At 42.6% G+C, this 20,153-nt stretch overlaps 1 protein-coding gene across 5 annotated transcripts in view; it reads right to left on the reverse strand.

The window, feature by feature from the left end:
• The window catches only part of SPTB (spectrin beta, erythrocytic), a 126,131-nt gene that overhangs the window by 81,492 nt on the left and 24,486 nt on the right, over positions 1 to 20,153 (reverse strand). Inside the window, exons 1-2 of one of the 5 annotated variants that reach the window (XM_077320862.1) lie at positions 12,588 to 12,750; positions 2,572 to 2,732 (exon numbers count right to left, since the gene is read on the reverse strand). The exons of 3 other annotated variants lie outside the window; for them this stretch is intronic. The gene's annotated coding sequence lies outside the window, so the exon portion shown is untranslated. Of the gene's footprint in view, positions 1 to 2,571; positions 2,733 to 12,587; positions 12,751 to 20,153 lie in introns of those variants that run through there. One more of the 5 variants, XM_077320861.1, reaches the window with a different exon arrangement.

Consider the following 20,153-nt stretch of genomic DNA (forward strand, 5'->3'; position numbering starts at 1 on the left):
GTTGCATGTGGGAGAGTGTGGAATCAAACCCAGCTCGCCAGATTAGAAGTCTACACTCTTAACCATTATACCCATATACCCCTAACTCATTATAATCTCATTTACGTGTACATGGGATGTCTGTTGTTGTATGTTGTAGGAGATGGGAGTACAGTGTAAAAATGAAGGCTGGACTGCCCAGCCCTTGAGAAGGGTGTTTCCCCAGAAGGGATCCTTCCCAATTTTAAAAAAAAATTATTTCACCAACTTGTTCTTCTCACTTGTCTGATGTGTCACAGACCCTTTTGAGTGCAGATTTTTTCTAACAGTGGATTCTATGGCATTCTACCCTGCTGAAGTCCCTGTTCTCTCCAGGCTGCATTCCCAAATCTCCAGAAGTTTTCCAACCTGGGTCTGGCAACACCACCCCCTGCCAGAATAAACCCGGCAACCCTATACCCATACTCCTTATGAGTTTAGACTGGTCTGGTATCCAGTACTTTCTGAGTTTTTCATGTGTTTCCTCTAACCATTCAAGCTGTAATAGGCTCCTTTCACACAGATATTTAGGATCCCAAATGGCAGCATTTATTTTAGGGCCCATACGATATCATCCTGCAATCATCCGGTTTCCCCTGCTCCACGGCATTCTTTACCAAACCTGTTCTAAGACGATCTTTTCTGAAAGATCATAGTCAAAAAAAGTTTCCCCACCTTGTGGATGGGAGGGTGCAATTTTTTCAACCTCCCATCAGAGCCATATTCCTTCACTATCCCTTCATAAGAGCCTCTTGTGGCGCAGAGTGGTAAGGCAGCCGCCTGAAAGCTTTGCCCATGAGGTTGGGAGTTCAATCCCAGCAGCCGGCTCAAGGTTGACTCAGCCTTCCATCCTTCTGAGGTCGGTAAAATGAGTACCCAGCTTGCTGGGGGGTAAACGGTAATGACTGGGGAAGGCACTGGCAAACCACCCCGTATTGAGTCTGCCATGAAAACGCTAGAGGGTGTCACCCCAAGGGTCAGACATGACTCGGTGCTTGCACAGGGGATACCTTTACCTTTACCTTTATCCCTTCATACCTGCCATTTCTCCACCACCACCAGAGGGCCTTCCACTCCAGCTTAAAAAAAACTGCAATGGCATCATCATACTACAGTGATATACCTACTAGCATCATTTTTAACCAAGCGGAAGCCCCCTGGAAGCTTGAGGTGGGGGAATGGTGGACACAAGGGTTACTGAGGAAAGTAATGTGGCTGCCTGTGGCTGCCATCAGTGCCTCTATAGTCATAACAGTAATACATGCAAGGCTGAGGAATTGTCTTGATGTAGGTAAAGAAACATTTCCAGTTAACAAAAACAACAGTTGCTTTTTATACTCTGCTTTTCACTACCAGAAGGAGTCTCAAAGTGCTTACAATCGCCTTCCCTTCCTCTCCCCACAGCAGTCACCCTGTGAGGTAGGTGGGGCTGAGAGATCTCTCAGAGAACTGTGACCAGCTCAAGATTACCCATACATTTTCCACACCAGTGGTGCTGTGCCAGGCTGCCACCAAGTGTTTGCAATGAGGCAAATTGCTCCACCCCTTTCCACATCCTCACGGGGGACTGTTTTGACCGGCACACCCTATCTGCCCTAGATTTCTGCCTCCAGATAAGGTAGTCAGGGCAGCAAGATTGTGCCACACTCCGCGGTAGCGCAAGCCATTCTGGCTCATTTTTAAGAAGGTGGGATTACATTACAACATAATCCTTAAAAATGAAAAAAAAATTCCCCAGTTGGCTCCACAGTGCTGTACAGTGTTCCTTCCAGGATGGGGAAGGAGCTGGGCCTGACTCTTCCCTGCCTGAATGGCCTGGCCCGACATAGGACCTGATGCTGCCTGCAGCAAGGAAGGGACCATGGGAAGAATCCATGTTCCCTTGTTTCAGAGCAACCAGGGGCCTGAGTTGGGCCAGCCCCAGGCTGGCGCTGACATTATCTGGAAGTGTGGATTAGCTCTGCAACCAGATGAGCGCCAGCCCAAGCGGAGTGTGGCCAGCCCCATGCGGAAAATGTGACAACTGGCTTTATGTGGATAAGTAGGGAAATCTGGTTCTCTAGATTAGAATCTACCATCCTTACCCACAACTCCCCGCTGGCTCTCCCTACAAAATAGGTTCTCAACTCATCTAGTATAAGATTTCTAATTTGGTAATCTAGACAAAAAAATTGTGGGGCAAAAAAAGAGTTGATTCTCCTGGAGATACATGGAATACATACTCTAGATAGTTTCAGTAAGAACCTAAACAAATGCTTCCCCACCCCAGGCCCTTTTGAACAATGCACAGTTTAGAAATTCGAGCTTTTCAATGTTTATTTATTATTTACCACCAATCAAATTGCACGTAGGTTTGAAGACAAAGGATACAATTTTACACCACCTCTGTTCACATCAGCTGAAGTTACACTGGGAACAAGGAAGCATTTAAGGCAACCCTAGGGATCCCTAAATTCCCACAGCCTGTAGAGTTATTGCTGAGATGTCCATGCCAAGTTAGTCTGTAGAATGGCTTCTACAACAGTTTGCATAATGGACACATTCACCACGTACCTGTTTTCCGCCTTCCCAACTCATACATAAAGCATGAGAGTACTGAAGTCCTATACCAAATTTCCCGTACAAAGAGCAGTGTCAAAACAGCACAGCTAGTTGCAACTGGAGGTTTATTTCTCTCTGCCTGGGAACTTTCATTTATTCAGTGTTAATTACACCTGTAGTATATTGAAATAAAGAAAGATGCAAAATAGAAATCTCATCATCAGACTAATTTCTATCCAAGAATGACATGCACAACGCAGGCAGAAAGACAAGATATATAAATGTTGTAAATAACAAAAGTTGGTTTAATTCCTATTAAAATCAGATGGACCTGAGCTCAAATTTAAGAGTGTACATCCTCCTGACGTCACTGAAGTTTAGTTTGCTTCCTCAAAGGGGCTGGGAAATGCTCTCACACACACTGTGGAAGCAGCAAGCAGGATGGAGTTGGGCAAGGATGGAATTTACATGCTCTCTCTTGAACCACTTGCTGCTGTCTGAGCCCCTATTTTCCCATCCTATCAGTGCAAAACCATTGATGCAATGACAATAGCATCGGATTCCTTGTAGACTAGCAGCCTCCTCTTCCTTCATCATAGGTGAGTCACAGTTAAAGGAGCACCGTGGCTCAGTTGCAAAAGGAAGGGGAAAGCGTTGAGCAGGGGGTTGGACTAGATGGCCTGCTTGGCCCCTTCCAACTCTATGATTTTATGATTCTAAAAGACTGAAGGGGGGAGAGAAACATGGAGCTAGGTTCCTTACTCAAGTTGGCTGTGGGTGTAGCATCTACATGGACATTCTGCCTTCAGATATCCACATTTCCTTCTTTAATTCAGAGCAAAAGAGCTTTCTCTTTTCTCTTGCTGAGCCATGCTGGGAAACAACATGACATTGTATGAATGATCTAAAAAATCCAGGTGCGTGCTGGGGGTACATGTGGAAGCAGCCATAAATGAACTTTACTTTCTCTAGATTGCATCATTTCTTCCTATAGCCTCTGAAGAAGACAATGACACACCCTTAATTGATCAGATCTTCTTAATCAGAGAAACTGGTCCAGTAGAGCTAAATGTGGAATTACAGCTAAGAGTCTATGCTTAAGCTGCTAATAAGGATTTAATGTGCCACACAATTTAATGAGTGCTCATCTGATCAGTGATCACTGACATCATTGCCAAGGCATCAGTCCTGCTGCTATGACTGCTTTCTCCAACAGTTACTGGTCAAGAGTCACATTCCAAACATGTTAGAGGAGAAAGTCCTCCTTCAGACAGCCTGTGAGATGGTGCTTTCTCTGGAAGATTAGGCCTACTTGCTGGCTAGACAGCTATCTAGCAACTAGTGGGAATATGGTTTATGGATGTGTAGTGCATAAAACGGACTTTATTTTCACTCTTATTTATTATCCTTAGAGTCTTAGACAACATTGCTTAAGGTGGTGACTGGTTTTCTGTTTGAACCCTACTGAAATGGGCACAACCATTCTCCTTTCTAATAGCTACTGCCCTCTTCCTGTACTCTAGTTCCAGTATCCTCCAGTGCTCCCCACTGTGCCTCTGTATTTGAATGTTACCATGCAGGCCAGATGATGCATTCAGTTTTGTAACCAATACACACTTAGGCTGAAATTATATGTTTTCCATGACTTTATCATCACTTAGGAATCTTCTCTTGCTTCATTTGCCAAATTCACCATTTTTCACAAATTGTGTTTCTCCTGTTTAAGTGTCATCACACCCCTTTCTCAGCCAGCACAGGAGAAAACATTTTTCTTTCTTGCCTATCCCAGATGTTGATCGATGCTGTCCTAGGAGTGTACTCCGACAGAAATCCATAATATCATAGATAGTGATTAATCCTATATTCTGCTTCAGCTTTACATTTTGTTGGAATCGTTTCCCCTTTTCATTGCTGGGCTCAAGTGAAACGGAAAAGGTTTCAGAAAGTATATTTAAAAATATGTTCAAAATATTGCTTAGTGGGACAGAGTAGGATTAGGGATTGGCTGCCTTATGTAGTCATCCTCCTTTTTCATGCTGGTAAGCACCTACTAAACACAATTTCCTTCACTGTCTTTGCCCCCCTCCCAAACTGATGCCAATTTCATCTTTTTTCTTTTCTTAAAAAGAACATATGCCTACTAGAAGTGGTAGGCATCACAATAATTGAAGAAAAATATTTCCAAATGCTTCCAAACCATGAAAAGACTGAACAGATTGACAAAACGCTGCAGGTGTGGTGCCCCTACCTCAAACTCCCTCCCCTGACTATAGAATAAATGAAAAAGGAAAAGTTTGGCCTGCCTAAATTTTAAACTGCCTGATCTCATGACTGCACCATGCCCACATTGCAGTTCAGCGATTTGGCCAAGGCTAATTTGGGCAGCTGAACTTAAGAGCAAGTGGATTTGAACTGGATTTGTCCCAAAAGTGCCTGAATCAGCACTGATTCAGGTACTTTTCGGACTATACAAAACAAATTACACATGCTTATGTGTTACATTTTTCTGATATATTGTACTTCCTTGAGCTTATACCATCGCTGGGAAGTTTTAATTTGTGGTGAATAATGCAGACTTCTGGTGGGTCACTCACCTCAGAGCAGCTCCACCCCTTTGTATGGCCTCCATATTGTTCAGCTTCCCAGCTAAGATCTGTCTCACAGGTCTTGCTCTTGGTGCCTCCGCCTTAGGAGGTGAGGCAGTCTGTGGTTTCTGTTTTTATGACCTATGTATTTTATGCTGGGCTGGAGAATTGTAAATGCTGGATTTAAAGAATATATTGTAGTGCTTTATTTTTATTATTTATTCTGTAAGCTACATTGGGGCAGTTTCTAGAAAAGTGGCATAAAAATATTCTAAGTGAATAAATAAACCAATGAAGTAATAAGGGGGGCTGGTGTAGGGATCTCATTTCCCCCTATATCCCCCTCTTCAGCTACTTTCGTTTTCTCTTCCCTGGCAGCTCCCCTAACCTTGCCTTTTGCTACTCCCATCTCTTCTTTCTATTCACTAGCCAAGCTGCCTTTATCTTCTCCCCTGTCTTCAGCTTTCCCTACTTTCATCCCCCTTGTGGCTTCTCCCCAGGAAAATTCTGGCCAACTTGCACAGTGACTACAGGCACTTGGGTGGGTTGAACTGTCTGGTAACCACCAGACCAGACTCAGTTCCGCAGAGGTTACTAGGCTGGGCCTCGTCAGGCCCTACTGCTTGATGGCTGATGGGTTGGGCCCCATTGCACAGTAGCTGCTGTCCTAGGACGGGTGATGTGGGTAGTGCATTTTTGGTGGTTGCCTCCAGACCTGTCCCTAATTTGTCTTCCTCCATCAGGCCAGACAACCAGAGATGGAGGGAGGTTGTAAATTTCCAAAGCTGTTGTGATCTCCAAGTCTATCCCCGATTCCCCCCTTCCCAGTTTTGCTGTTCAGAAACCAAGGCTTAGAAAGCTCAACAATATTGTTGTAGCAACTGAGAATTCAACAGGCATCCTTTTCTTAAAGCTTTCTTTTTTATTATTCTGTGAGTTTTATGCCTCAATGTATATATTTTTAGATTTTAGATTTTTCTGCTAATTTGTGATTTTATTCAGGCTTGTAGAGAAATGCCCCCCCCCCCCCCCATCTGTCCCTAACTCCATTTTGCAGATCTACTAACTCATAGTATGGCCCAGTTTGAAAGGAAATATATTATGTAAATGTACAGCATACTGTATATATTTCAATAAATGATTTCAATTCATCCTGCCCTATTTATGTCTGTCCTCTGGGGAAAGTGGGACAGCGTCTGTCAATTTAGACACAGACCGAATCTCCGCAGTCTCAGGTCTGTTGTATATAATAAAGATAATACTTTGAGGTTATATATGATAATAATTTGCCTTTTGTTCAGTTTCTCTAGGTGAAAACCACTAGTCCATTAGTCCACAAGTTGTAATTATTCAGCTACGTGTCAATCGATAGGAAAGAAAACTGTAAATATATCAATAGGTGTGAGAAGAAGGGAGTTGGCTGCTGATATAGGAAAGACACTCAAGCGGGACAATTTTACCATGAATGCTCTCACTACAGTTTCAAAAAGAAAGGAATATTAAAGGAGGATCTTTCTCTTCGATGAAATATCACCAATTAAAATAACTTATTAAAAACAACACTGTGTGCTATTCTGGTCACTTTATCTCAAACAGGACATTGCAGAGTTGGGGAAAAAAAGAAAAGAGGGCAAAGAACTTGAGGGCATCCAATGAAGAAGGAGGAGGATCTTATATGCTGCTTTTCTCTACCTGAAGTAGTTTCAAAGTGGCTTACAGTTGCCTTCCCTTTCCTCTCTCCACAACAGATACGCTGTGAAATAGATGGCTGAGAGAGCCCTGATATCACTGCTCGGTCAGAACAGCTTTATCAGTGCTGTGACAAGCCCAAGGTCACCCAGCTGGCTGCATGTGGAGGATGAATGGGGAATCAAACCCGTCGCGTCAGATTAGAAGTCCGTGCTCCTAACTGCTACGCCAAGCTGATGGGCAATAGGTTCAGGGGGGATAAAAGGAAATAATTAAAAGACGTAATTTTCTGCCAGAGGATGTAGTGGTGACCACAGGAGTAAAGAGTTTTTAAAGGGGGTGAGAGATTAATAGGGAATAGGGGTATCAGTGGCTAGTAATCATGGTTGATGACTGATATGAAGCTCAGCATTCAGAGGCACCAAAACTCAGAATCCCTGAGCCAGGAAGCAACTGGCCTTTGTGCCCCATTGTTGTCCCTCCAGAAGAACTAACTGGACACTGTGTGAGACAGGTTGGTGGACTAGATGGACCACTGGTCTGATCCAGCAGGGATCCAGTTGAATCACTTGTCTTCCAATCATTCTTATGTTCCTAACTTTTTATCCCACCCCCGTCCACTTTCCCATACTGATAAAGCAGTCTAGAAAGGGAAAGTGGGGTGAGACACAAGACAATGTAAAAGCTTGGAAAATTGTAGAGAAAGAGGGAGCAGTTATATGTAGGCGCTAGGCAGCTGATCCATGTTGTTAGCCCTTCTAGTCTAGAATTTATTTTCTAGATCATGTTCTCTGAAGTAGAAATTTTTAGTCTAAGAGGCTACCATGCATATACAAAGTTCCTATCCTTTTTTCTAGTTTACTGTGGTATATAATATATATTTTTGTAAGTAAAACCTACTTGATCATCATGATGTTAAATTAATGTATATTTTTTGCTAACCTACAAGCACTAGTACTTTTTGGCATGGGCATCAAGCTCTCTAGAAAGCAGAGAACTTCCATGCCAATCTCTATTCCAATAATACCTTCTTGGGTTCAACATTGACACCAAGGATATCCAAGCTTCAAGATATTTTTGTATACTTGAATCACTTCCATGTTCACTGAAACTGGAGCCCACTACAGCTTTTAACAGGAAGTGAAGTAAGAATGTAAAACAAAACAATCAGCTGTAGAGTAGGAAAATATAAATGTTTGTTGTTTCCACATCTCTTTTTCAGATTCCTGGTCACTGATTTTTAAGCCCTCAGCTTCACTGGTATGATAGACAAGAAGTCAGGCCAAAAACATCCAAGTTGCTTAGCAGTTAGTTGGGCTATTGGCCCAAATAACAATACTCACAACCTTTCACAGTAGGACAGTGTTATCAATCTCATATTACAGTTGTAGGGCATTGAGAATTGGACCGTAGCTTTGAAAAGCTTTCTCTCTCTTAGCAATGAATAGGCAGTGGAGGGAGAATCAAACCATACCCAGCCAGGCCTCAATGCTCATTGCCTCTCGTGACCCAATGAGATGTTGAGCTCACACTTTTGGCTGGAAACAATGGTACCAAGCAGGGAGAAAGATTTGGGAAGTTTAAAATGCTACAAAGTATCTTACTGGAGATTTCAGGGAAAGCTTCTTTACCCCCACAGAAAGGGTGGGCAAACTGGGCAAATAAAACTCCTTGGCAAGGAGGAGGTCTTTCTTGGGTTGATTGCACCTAGAGATACGGAGCTCTTATACCTGGGCTCCCACTGAAGGCTGCTATTGTCATGCCAAGAAGATTGGCTGCCAACATTTACAATATTGTAAATCCAATGACAAGCATAAGCTATGCCAATCAGCATCTCCCACAACCCTGGCTCCAGCAGCACAGCCAACGCCTCCTTGGTTGCTTGCGCAGAGAACCTGCTGAGCAAAATGGTCTGGTGTACAGCTGTCTGACATGCACAGCAGGTTGCCTGCCCCCCTTCATCCCTTATAAATGAACAGTCACCATTCAATTGAATTATTACAGATTAAACAGATATCCTCTCATTCTTCCATAAAGCATGGCTGCGACTTACCAGGGCCGCCACTGATGCGGTGGGTGCAGCCGGGAGACACGGCAAGCCCAGGATGATGTGCGCAAGCTGCAACGGCAGTGTGCAGAGGGGCGGGGCATGTAGCTGAAAGTGGCATTCCTGAGATTTCCAGAGTGCCTCTCACTGACGTATTAACTAGTTCTAGACCTTATTAGCTTCACCATGCTGAATCATTTTGCCTTCCAGTTATTCCTCTAGACCCCAGAATAAATAAACCCTGTTCACACAAGTTCTCACACAGATTGTATGTTCATTCACAGTGTACACTTGTTGATTTTTCTTTATACATGCAAGGAGTAATCCTTAAGTTGTACAGTTCAATGTGTGATTTAAACCTCACATTTACATAGGTATTGGTCTGAGGTTTCAATAACAAATTAAGCATATATTGGCAATTTCTTACAAACACATGCAGGATGTGTTTAGGTAGGAAAACCCAAATACACCAATATAGGATGGGAGAGACTTGTCTTGGCAGTAGCATGTGCGAATAGGATCTAGGAGTCTTCATAGACCATACATTGAACATGAGTCAGCAGTGTGACTTGGTGGCTAAAAAGGCAAATGGGATTTGGGGCTGTATCAAATGGAATATCGTGCCAAGATCACAAGAGGTGATGGTACCGCTTTACTCTGCTCTGGTTCGGGGTCATTTGGAGTACTGTGTTCAGTTTTGGGCACCCCAGTTGAAGAGGGATGTTGACAACCTGGAGCGTTTCCAGAGGAGGGCAACAAAGATGGTGAGGGATTTGGAGACCAAGACGTATGAAGAAAGGTTGGGGGAGCTTGGTCTGTTTAGCCTGGAAATGAGATGACTGAGAGGGGATTTGATAACCATCTAAAAGGGTATTTAAAAGGGTGCCATATAGAGTTGTTCTCTCTTGCCCTGGAGGGATGGACCAGAACGAATGAGATGAAATTAATTCAAAAGAAATTCCATTTAAACATCAGGAAGAAGTTCCTGACAGAGTGGTTTCTCAGTGGAACAGGCTTCCTCCAGAGGTGTTGGATTCTCCATCTTTGGAAATTTTTAAACAGAGGGCTGGATAGCCATCTGACAGAGCGGTTGATTCTGTGAAGGCTTAAGGGGGTGGCAGGTTATAGGAGATGAGTGATAGGGTTGTGAGTGTTCTGCATAGTGCAGGGGGCTGGACTAGATGACCCATGAGGTCCCTTTCCAACTCTATTATTCTGTGATCCTATGATTCTATGAGGGCGGTATATAAGTATGATAATAAATAAAAATGCAAATGGGACAACTGTTCCTCCTGCAATATAAATATGCATGTTTTGATATAACTATCATGGACACCTATCAAAGGACAGTGATGAATAACATACCACCCTACTCATATAGCAATTTGAGTAAAGGTAAAGGTATCCCCTGTGCAAGCACCGAGTCATGTCTGACCCTTGGGGTGACACCCTCTAGCGTTTTCATAGCAGACTCAATACAATACGGGGTAGTTTGCCAGTGCTATTTTACCGACCTCGGAAGGATGGAAGGCTGAGTCAACCTTGAGCCGGCTGCTGGGATCGAATTCCCAGCCTTATGGGCAGAGCTTTTAGACTGCATATCTGCTGCCACTCTGTGCCACAAGCGGCTCTTAGCAATTTGAGTATCAGTGTTTAAGGATATTCTGTTTATAATTCAAAATATAATGGACAATTATGTGCTGGAGACATGTTTTAAAGCTGAAAATGGTTAGAGAATCATCAGTTCTCATGGTCTATACACATTTTTATTTGTGCTATTGTTGCTGAAGAAGAGGAATTGGTTTTATACCTGACTTTTCACCACTCGAAGGAATCTCAAAGCGGCTTACAATCACCTTCCCTTCTTCTCCCCACAATGGACACCCTGTGAGGTAGGTGAGGCTGAGAGAACTCTGACAGTACTGCTCTATGAGACTGTAACTAGCCCAAGGTCACCCAGCTGGATGCATGTGGAAGAGCAGGGAATCAAACCTGGCTTGGAAAATAAGAAGCCGGCACTCATCGGGTTTTTGAAACAATACAAAACTCAGCAAAAATTGTTTACCAAAAGCAAAAATGGGATAAAACTATTGTCTACTCATAACAGAATGGAAAGATCTCCAGTTTCCCAGAACCTGACATAGACGCCCTTTCTAATCTGAACCACACCCTCCTGAGGCCTAGCTCCTTTCTTCTATGAGATATCTATTTCTTGTGCCTTCACTAGCACTCCTCTAACCCCACCCACATACACCCATGTGCAAGAGTATTGATATAGTTAGTACTTTTTGCTTAGTAGTTTGCAAAAAACACACGACTAACTAGATATATGCAAATGTGTTCAGGATGTATTCTGATTCAGTAATGTTTCCTTTTTCTCTTGTAGAACATCAATAGAGGCTATTCTTTTATTTTATATTATTTTTTATTTGCTATTGACTTTCATGGAAGAAGGAAGATGCACATCAAGAACAATACACCAGACATTAGGGAGAATGTTTGTTGGTGAGGGGAACATAGATCTAAAATAACTGATGTAGGATACTTTAATATCAGCAGCAAGTGCAAAAGTTCTGGGTAAACTTTATGAGGAAGGAAGAAAATCAGAGGAGGGGCAACATGGAGGAAAAAAACTAAAGAAGAATCTATCAATCTATCTATATTAAATATTGTAGGTCTGAAAAACTGGAGAGTGCTATGTTAACGGGAGCTGGATCACCTCACCTCAAAATAAGTCAGCTTTGCAACAAGCTGACTAGAGCAGCCTAGGTGACTGATAAAGTCTTTAGATGTGGCACTACCTAATGCAAACCAGAAAAGAATAATGGGAGAGGCCAATATCACAGATGTAGAGGAAGGACACTTCTTGATCCCAGTTTGCTTCAGGCAAAGTCACAAAGTATCTTTTATACATTTAGGAAATTCTGTCCTCGAATCCAGTAAAATTCTGTTCTCACAGCTGTTGCAGGCAATCTATTCCAGAATTTCATAGCCATGGTGATTTTAGGAAACCCATTCCTGATTTTCCAATCTAATTTTTTTTTACTTCTGTGTACTTATAGGTTTCTTAAACACTATTGCTCCCTTTAAGATAACATAACGGACACCCTCTTTTTGACGAAAGCAGCTTCCACCCAGAACAACAGACATTTCTCTTCTGGATAGTGCCTGTCTGGCCATAAGCCATGCTTCCAGCAGAATGAGACTACAGTCCAACTGACATGGAGGATCTGAGCAATGCAGCTGTTTCACTCCCATTACAAACTGGGCATAATCTTAGGCTGACAGACACTCCTGCTACACATTCAAACTACAGAAGCTGTCTGTAGACAACTTCTCCTTCAGAACCATACTATTGCTACCAAGTTAAGAGGCAAATCAAGAAGGAGAAATTACAATTTGTTTTTAAAAAGGAAGGTTTATTCAAAACCTGCAGATGAAATACACATACCCAACGTAAATACACATACCCACAGAAAACAAGTCTTCAAAAGACCCAAGATCATTCAGTCTCACCTCCTCTATTCTATTCAAACACTGAAGGATTTTAAACACCATACCAAAAAGTGCTACATAGGACAAAATATTTCTGACATACATGCAAGGCCAATAATGTGATCACATTTCCTGAATCAGATGTATCACTCAAAACAGTTGTTCTTGGCCCTGTGCATTCCTACTACATATGATAAAGAACGGCTTCTTACCGCATAGGAACGCTGAATTCTTTCTTGTAGATGAGAATTAGTTTGTGGTGAGCCTGTTGCAAGGAATTTTCAGCTCCATATTACTTGGAGTGAATGACAACTGCTAAACTTTCTTCCCCTCAGTAGTCTGGCATGATAGAGAGGGTGGGGAAGTATGTGCATGCCAGTGCAGGTCATTTGAAAGATATAGATAGGGAGGGTGCGTGCATATATCTAAAATTGTCAGCAAGCAGCTGTCAGTTCAGAATGGCTCTAAGAGGATCAAGTTCTCTCCTCCAGCCCCAGCGTGTATTTGTGGGGTGGCAATTGGGAGTCACCATCAATTTCAGCAGTTCCTTTCAGTGTGCAGCCTTTATAACCGCTAGGCTATTTATTATGACAACAGTCCATTGGGGTAGGTCAGGCAGCAAATGAGTAATTTGTCCAAGGCCACTCAACAAGCTTCAAGACTGAGCACAAATTTGCACCTTGAATGTCCACAGCAAAATTCCAACCCTCTATACACAGCACCATATTTGAATTAGAATGTATTGATCATTATTGCTAGAAACAAAAAAGAGAGTATAACAATGTAGTCATCTGCATTTAAGCGGATTACCCCAATTGGGAGAGAGTAAAAGAATGACTTAGATTCTTCTAAAAATAAACTAATATTTTACAAATAAAGGAAGTTTTGACTGCAAATGGCAGACAATGTTAAGAAAACACAACACTGTGTATCTCACACTTACATTTGTTCTAATCAGAAAATCATAGAATCATAAAGTTGGACTTTGCATTTTAGTGCTGCCTTCCTTTTGTCTTAGCTTCTATTCTTTGAAAGCTTTTATTTTTATATATATATATATATATTTTTATATATATATGGCATGTAATACGAAACGCTCTTTTTTTTAACCACAAGCCTGCACATGATTATTTGCAAATTAAGGCCTACTTTTCCAATTCCAATTCCAATTTTCCTATTCCAATTAAACTTATACATGGCTATCTGTTAAAGATTACCACATTGCTTTATGTAATAACAGTAACAACAGAAAAACATCAGGAATGCACAAACATTTTTGTGCACTTTTACTGTTTTGACAAATGTTCAATAAAATTTCTCAACTGCATCAGGCTTAACATCTCTGGGGCATAGGACTGTGTTATTTTAAACATTTGTCAGCAACTCCTGGAAGTTAAACTCCCTCCACACCTCCTGACAACCATCAGTACAGTGATATTAGTGTGAAAACTTTTCTATTCCTCGGCACCTGAAATCTTTTAGCACATTACATTTCTGAAAGCAGACTGATAGCACTGAACAGCCCAATTTTGTGTTGGCCTGCCTAAAATCAGCTATCAGTACTGTGGTAAATTTCTTATATACAATATATGTATGTAATGGAACAGTCTGCACCTCCTCTAATATCTGTGTGGTTTGGTCCTACAGGTGGAACTCTTGTTCAGTTTCCAGTTTTGTATGGTAGCTAACATTGTTCGTTGTTAGACCTATCTTCTTGCAAATAAATAGCTGATGTTTTGAGCCATCTGGTCTCTACTGAGTAGAACTGAAAAATGGAAGCCTGATTGGAACCCGGAAACCCAGAGCCAAAGAGGGATATTACATAATATCAGAAGTTGGCCCGTATCACCTTACAGTCTCCTGTGTTGAACAGGAACATTCCAGTTTGCATCCCTTGTAAAGCAATGGAGCATTTCAAGGCTTCATCAGACTTCTCCTTTGTGAGAAATTTAGGGTAGGAGATGGGAACAAAAGCAGAAACTGTACCTAGCAGTCAAAAAGGCTAAAAAAAAAAAAAAAGTCTGAAGTTTATAAAATTGCAGTCTTGCTTCACTGTATAGGAGGCAAAGCCCTTGATGCTTACAATAATTTGCAAGGTATGATTACAGACTAACAATGAGTCACTGGCAGAGGTTTTAACAGATTTACTAACTTACTGTGAACTCAGAAAACACCATATGTTTGAGAGATACCAGTTTTGGCAATTACATTATAATTAGTCTGCTGAAATAAATCCTTTGTCATTGAGCTAAGACAAAAAGCACGGTATTGGGAGCAGGAGCGGTTTAAGGTTTTGCGGGGTCCGCTGCACCAGAGCCAGTTTAAGGATTTGTGGGGCCCTTGCATTGTACAATTGTAGTGGGAGCTACCAGACTGGGGGGTAGAGAGGCCCCCTACAGTGTCCTTAAGAGGGAAAAGGAAGGAAGTGAGAGAATACGTCCCATGAGGTAAAAGGCACTGTTTCAGGGCCTTGGAAGCGCAGGTTCCGTAGTGACATGATCTACATGGATAAACCAGCCCTGATTGTGAGTTTGGTCCTTCTCAGGATCTCATGTTAAAATACAAGATAGTATTTAGTATGATAGCAAGCTCCTGGAGAAAACTGCCCAGTCCAAAGCTATGTCTGCAAAAGCAAGCATTGCATGCTGTGGAGCAAAAGTGAAATTGTTCCAGCTTCTTGCATCAAGCATGCAAACCTTCAGACCTCCCATACAAGTGCCTGCCCCAGCTAAATTGCAATAAATGTGAAAACACACATAAATCTAGACAGTGTCCAGCCCTTGGAGTTCCATGTTACTCAAGGAAAATCTATTTATTTATTTGTTTGTTTATCTATTTATATTTTTATATACCGCCCTCCCCCGAAGGCTCAGGGCAGTTTACAGGGAACAGGGAACAGATACAGATAACATGAGGTAACACATGTGAAAACAGCAATAACACTACTACAACAATAACCCCAACATGATAACAGCAATAATAATATGATAAAACTGCAAAGGAGCCTCAGATAGCTCTTACTGGGACCCAGTGGGTTAGGCTAAGGTAACCAGATCTTAACATTGGTAAAGCGGGACACCATTGACCGGGGGGGGGGGTTCTTGATTACAAATTTGGTCTACATGGAGCAACAAAAAGTTTCATAGAACGCATAGAATGCAAAAATAGTATTGTAATATATATTTTTTTAATTTCAACATAAGTACAATTTGCCAGGTACCCCCAGATGTCCCGCCAAAAGTGGGACAATCTGGTTACAGCAGGTTAGTGGTGGTTGTAATGGGGGGGGGGCTGAAGGCTAATTGGAAGCGATGGTCCGGGTCAACCTCAAACAAATGCCTGGTGGAGGCCCTGCAGAACTGTTTCTTTTGCAGGCCCTGCAGAACTGTTTCTTCTCTGGGAGCTTGTTCCACCAGGTGGGGGCCAGAATGGAGAAAGCTCTGGCCCTGGTTGAAGTCCAGCGAGCTTCTTTGGGGCCAGGGACCACCAGGAGTTTGGAGGTAGAAAAGCACAAGGCTCTTTGAGGGGTGTAGGCAGAGAGGTGATCCCTCAGGTATACTGGGCTCAGACCACGTATGGCCTTAAAGGTGATAACCAAAACCTTAAGCCTGATCCAGAATTCAACTGGGAGCCAGCGCAGCTACTGAAGGATGGGCTGGATGTGGAACCTCTGAGATGTTGCTGTGAGGACCCTGGCAGCCGTGTTCTGGACCAGTTGCAGTTTCTGGATCAAGGATAAAGGCAGACCAGCATACAGCGAGTTACAGAAGTCCAGCCTAGAGGTGACCGTCACATGGATCACTGTGGTGAGGTGTTCTGGGGGCAAGTAGGGTGCTATTAGTTTGGCTTGGCGAAGGTGGGAAAATGCCAGCCGTGCTACCATCATGATCTGAACCTCCATTGAGATGGAGGCAACGAGTATCACTCCCAGGTTTCTGGCAGAGTGGGCCACTATTAACTGCACTCCATCCAGATTGGGTAGGCGCGCTTCCTCGCTTGGACCTTTCCTGCCCAGCCACAGGACCTCCATCTTTGAAGGGTTGAGCTTCATTCTGCTTGAGCCACCCTGTCACCGCTTCCAGACAGCTGGCTAATGTTTCTGGGGGAGAGTCGGGGCGGCCATCCATCAGGAGGAAGGGGTGGGTTTCATCAGCATATTGGTGACAACCCAGGCCAAACCTCCACACCAGTTGGGCAAGAGGGTGCATAAAGATGTTAAATAGAGTTGGAGAGAGTATTGCCCCTTGGGGGACTCCACAAGCCAGTTGGTGACAGCTTGATGAGCTCTCTCCTAATGCTACCCTCTGTCCGCGATTCCGAAGAAAGGAGATCAGCCACTGAAGGACAGTCTCTCTGATCCTGGCATCGGTGAGGCAGTGAGCTAAAAACTCATGATCTACTGTATCGAACGCTGGTGAGAGATCTAATAATATAATCAGCTCTGACTAGCCCTGGTCCAGCTGGCAATGTAGGTCGTCCATCAGGGCAATTAGCACTGTCTCTACCCCATGGCCAGGCCAGAAACAAGACTGGGATGGGTCTAGGACCGGAGCTTCTTCCAAGTATGCTGACAATTGGTCCATGACCGCTTTTTCAAGCAATTTCCCAAGAAATGCTAAGTGCGAGACGGGGCGATAGGTGGATGGCTGCCGTGGATCCAGAGAAGATTTTTTTCAGTAGCGGGCAAACCACTGCCCCTTTTAGTCTCTCCAGGAATTCTCCTGTTGAAAGGGTTGATTATCTCCCGGAGGGGGGGCTACTACTCTTGTGTTGGATGTTTTTAGTAGCCATGATGGACATGGATCTAGAGAGCAACTGGTTGGCTTCGCTGTCTTTAGCAACTTGTCCACTTTGGTCAGCGTTGAGTCATCTGAAGTTACTCAGTGAACTCTCCAAAGCCAGCCAGGGGGCCTCTAGTTCACTTTCTGTATATAAAGGAGGGAGGTCATGGCGGAGTGTCGAGATTTTATCTGCAAAGTGACTCGCAAAGGCTTCACAGCTGATGTCCAATAGGCTGTTATTTTGGCGCCCTTCCTCTAGGGCGGTAAGAGATCTAACTATCCTGAATAATTGCACTAAGCATGAGTTTGCAGTAGAGTTTGCATTTTACCAACTTCACCCCCATCTCATAGGCTATTAACTGCATTCTATAGGATGCTCTTACCACTTCGTCACGAGTCTTCCTCCAGACTCGCAAATAATTTTGCTAAAGTGTAGAATGAAGGAAGAATATGCAGAGTTATAAAAGGAAGTGAAAATGTTATTCATGGGCTCAGTGTCAACTCACTTGCTCTACGGTACGGCACAGCACAGTAACTCTGTTACCCAAATTGCTGGGGAATCATGAATATAGCAAGAAGCTGGGTAATGCAGGATCTTTACTACCAATTTTTACGGGGTCCTTTCCCTGGAAGAAACCCTTCTTAAATGAAGAAGACAAAAGCTTACACTCAGGGGATTTATTCGGGGAAAAATATTGGGATACATTCAAAACACACACAGAAGCAAAAAAAACCATACATACACTAAGTTCTACAGGGGGACAAGTTACACTAAGTTCTACAAGGGGACAAGTTCAAGATACTGCACCTTTCTTAGATTCAAGCAGCCAAAACACAGGGTTCACAACATCAGGGGTGGACAGGATGCCGGGTATGGAGGGACAACACACACACACAGGGTGTGTGCAAGGCTTGATATAGTGTTTGAAATTCCCAGGCCAGCCCCAGAGACTGCCCACTAGGAGGTCCGTGATTGTTGATTGGTCTCTGATATTATGAGTACCTGATAGGTGGGTTTGAACTGTGAGGTCACTAGAGTGGGAGGTGTGGAGTAATCTCATCAAGTAGAACAATACCTTGGCTAGGTGTAATGTGTCGCTAATGGCCCTGTCTTTGTTTTATCAGGAAGGACTGGGAGAAGACGTTTGGGGATAAGAGGTGCTGCTAGGCAGAAATTACACTGGGCAAGAGAGCCAAAAGAAGTTGCAGATAGTACCTGCTTGGAAATCCTGTCATCAATCTGGATCTCCTCAGGATAGTCCACTTGGTATGCTACATAGAATTTGGGACTAAGAGATGACCTCAAGCATTACTCTGATGTTTTTGAAGGCTTGGGTAGATTTCCTGACACTTATCATGTTTTTCTGGATCCAACAATACCTCCTGTTGTTCATTGATGTAGAAAGATCTGTTACTTCATTTTGGACAAATTGAATGACAAAATTAACTATCTGGAAGCACAAGGCATCATAACAAAAATTACAAAGCCCACTCCTTGAGTCAGTAGCCTAGTAACCAAAGTAAAATGGTTCACTATGGATTTATCTTCATCCACACACTCTTAATAAGGCTTTTACCATATTCCCTTTTGGTATCCAGTCAGCAAGTGAAATATTTCAACAGAAAAATTATGAATGCTTCAGTGACATGCCAGGTGTCCATATTATTCCAGGTGACATGATTACTGCAGTAGCAGAGAAGGAACATGATGTCATTTTAAAGCATGTTCTTCAAAGAACACAACACAAAGGTGTAAAGTTCAAAAGGAATAAGGTAGAATATGTCAAATATGCAGGCCATGTGTTTCCTAAAGGCGACATTAGACCACATGACAACAAGGTGGAAGCGATCAACATAATAGCACTACCTGTGGTCAAGAAAGGCCTTCAGAGACTTATTAGATACTATACAATTCCTCACTCAATATATACTGAATGAATCAAGTCTGACTGCACCTCTGTAAGCCCTGTTATGAATTGATGCATTGTGGCAATGGGGGCCTGAGCGGCAGGAAGCCCTAAACAATCTCAAACAAGAAATCACGGCTTGCCCAGGACTCCGATATTCTGATTCAGAAAAATAACTGGTGGAAAAACAGATGCATCCGAAGTTGGTTTGGAAGCATGTCTGTTTCAACAATAGCAACACATTGCTTATGCTTCAATAGCACAAACACAAACTGAGTGAAACTATGCACAAATTGAAAAGGAACCTCTAGCAATTCTTTTGCCATTACTAAATTCCACTTGCACGTGTTTCGTGCCCAAGTGATAGTCCAAATGCACCACAAAACTCTGGAAGCAATTTTCACCAAGCCAACTGGAAAGACCCCAGCACCACTACAAAAGATGCTGTTACAGCTCCAAAAATATGACATCTGGATTGCTTACTCTAAGGGCAAGGACATACTGGTGGCAGATACCCTTTCCAGAACTGCTGTGCTTCCTCTGCCCTCTACATCAGATCCCATCTAAAAGGACAAAGTAATTTATAGTTTGGTGGATACTGAACCCCTTGGTCATTTCTTGCTATAGCAGCTGCAAGATTTCATGAGGATGAACTATGAATTAAAGGCTCTCAAAGCTTTGCTTCTTCACAAATGGCCAAGTTGGCAAAAGCAAGTTAAATCAGATCTTAGACCCTATTAGCTTCTTGGAGATCAAATAAGAACTGAAAATGACTTACTCATGACTGGCCCTAAATTACTGATCCCCCGAGATTATTATGAATTGGAAGTTTTAAGACAATTTAATAATGGAAAAAAATCTGAATAAGATTAACAATCCTTTTCAGAAATACATCTTAAACTGGTAGAGGTATACAGACAATGTCTTTATGTTATAGAAGGGAACTCTAAGCAAGTTACATTCTTTTCATAAATGGCTGGCTGGACAATAAAGATAATAATCTAAAAATTGAATTATTTTTTAGATATTGTCGTGTTTAAAAACAAATTCCTACCAGCCTATTATAAACCTATTGAGGAAAATTCACTCT

Source organism: Paroedura picta, chromosome 2, assembly GCF_049243985.1.
Source record: "Paroedura picta isolate Pp20150507F chromosome 2, Ppicta_v3.0, whole genome shotgun sequence".
NCBI classification, from domain to species: domain Eukaryota; kingdom Metazoa; phylum Chordata; class Lepidosauria; order Squamata; family Gekkonidae; genus Paroedura; species Paroedura picta.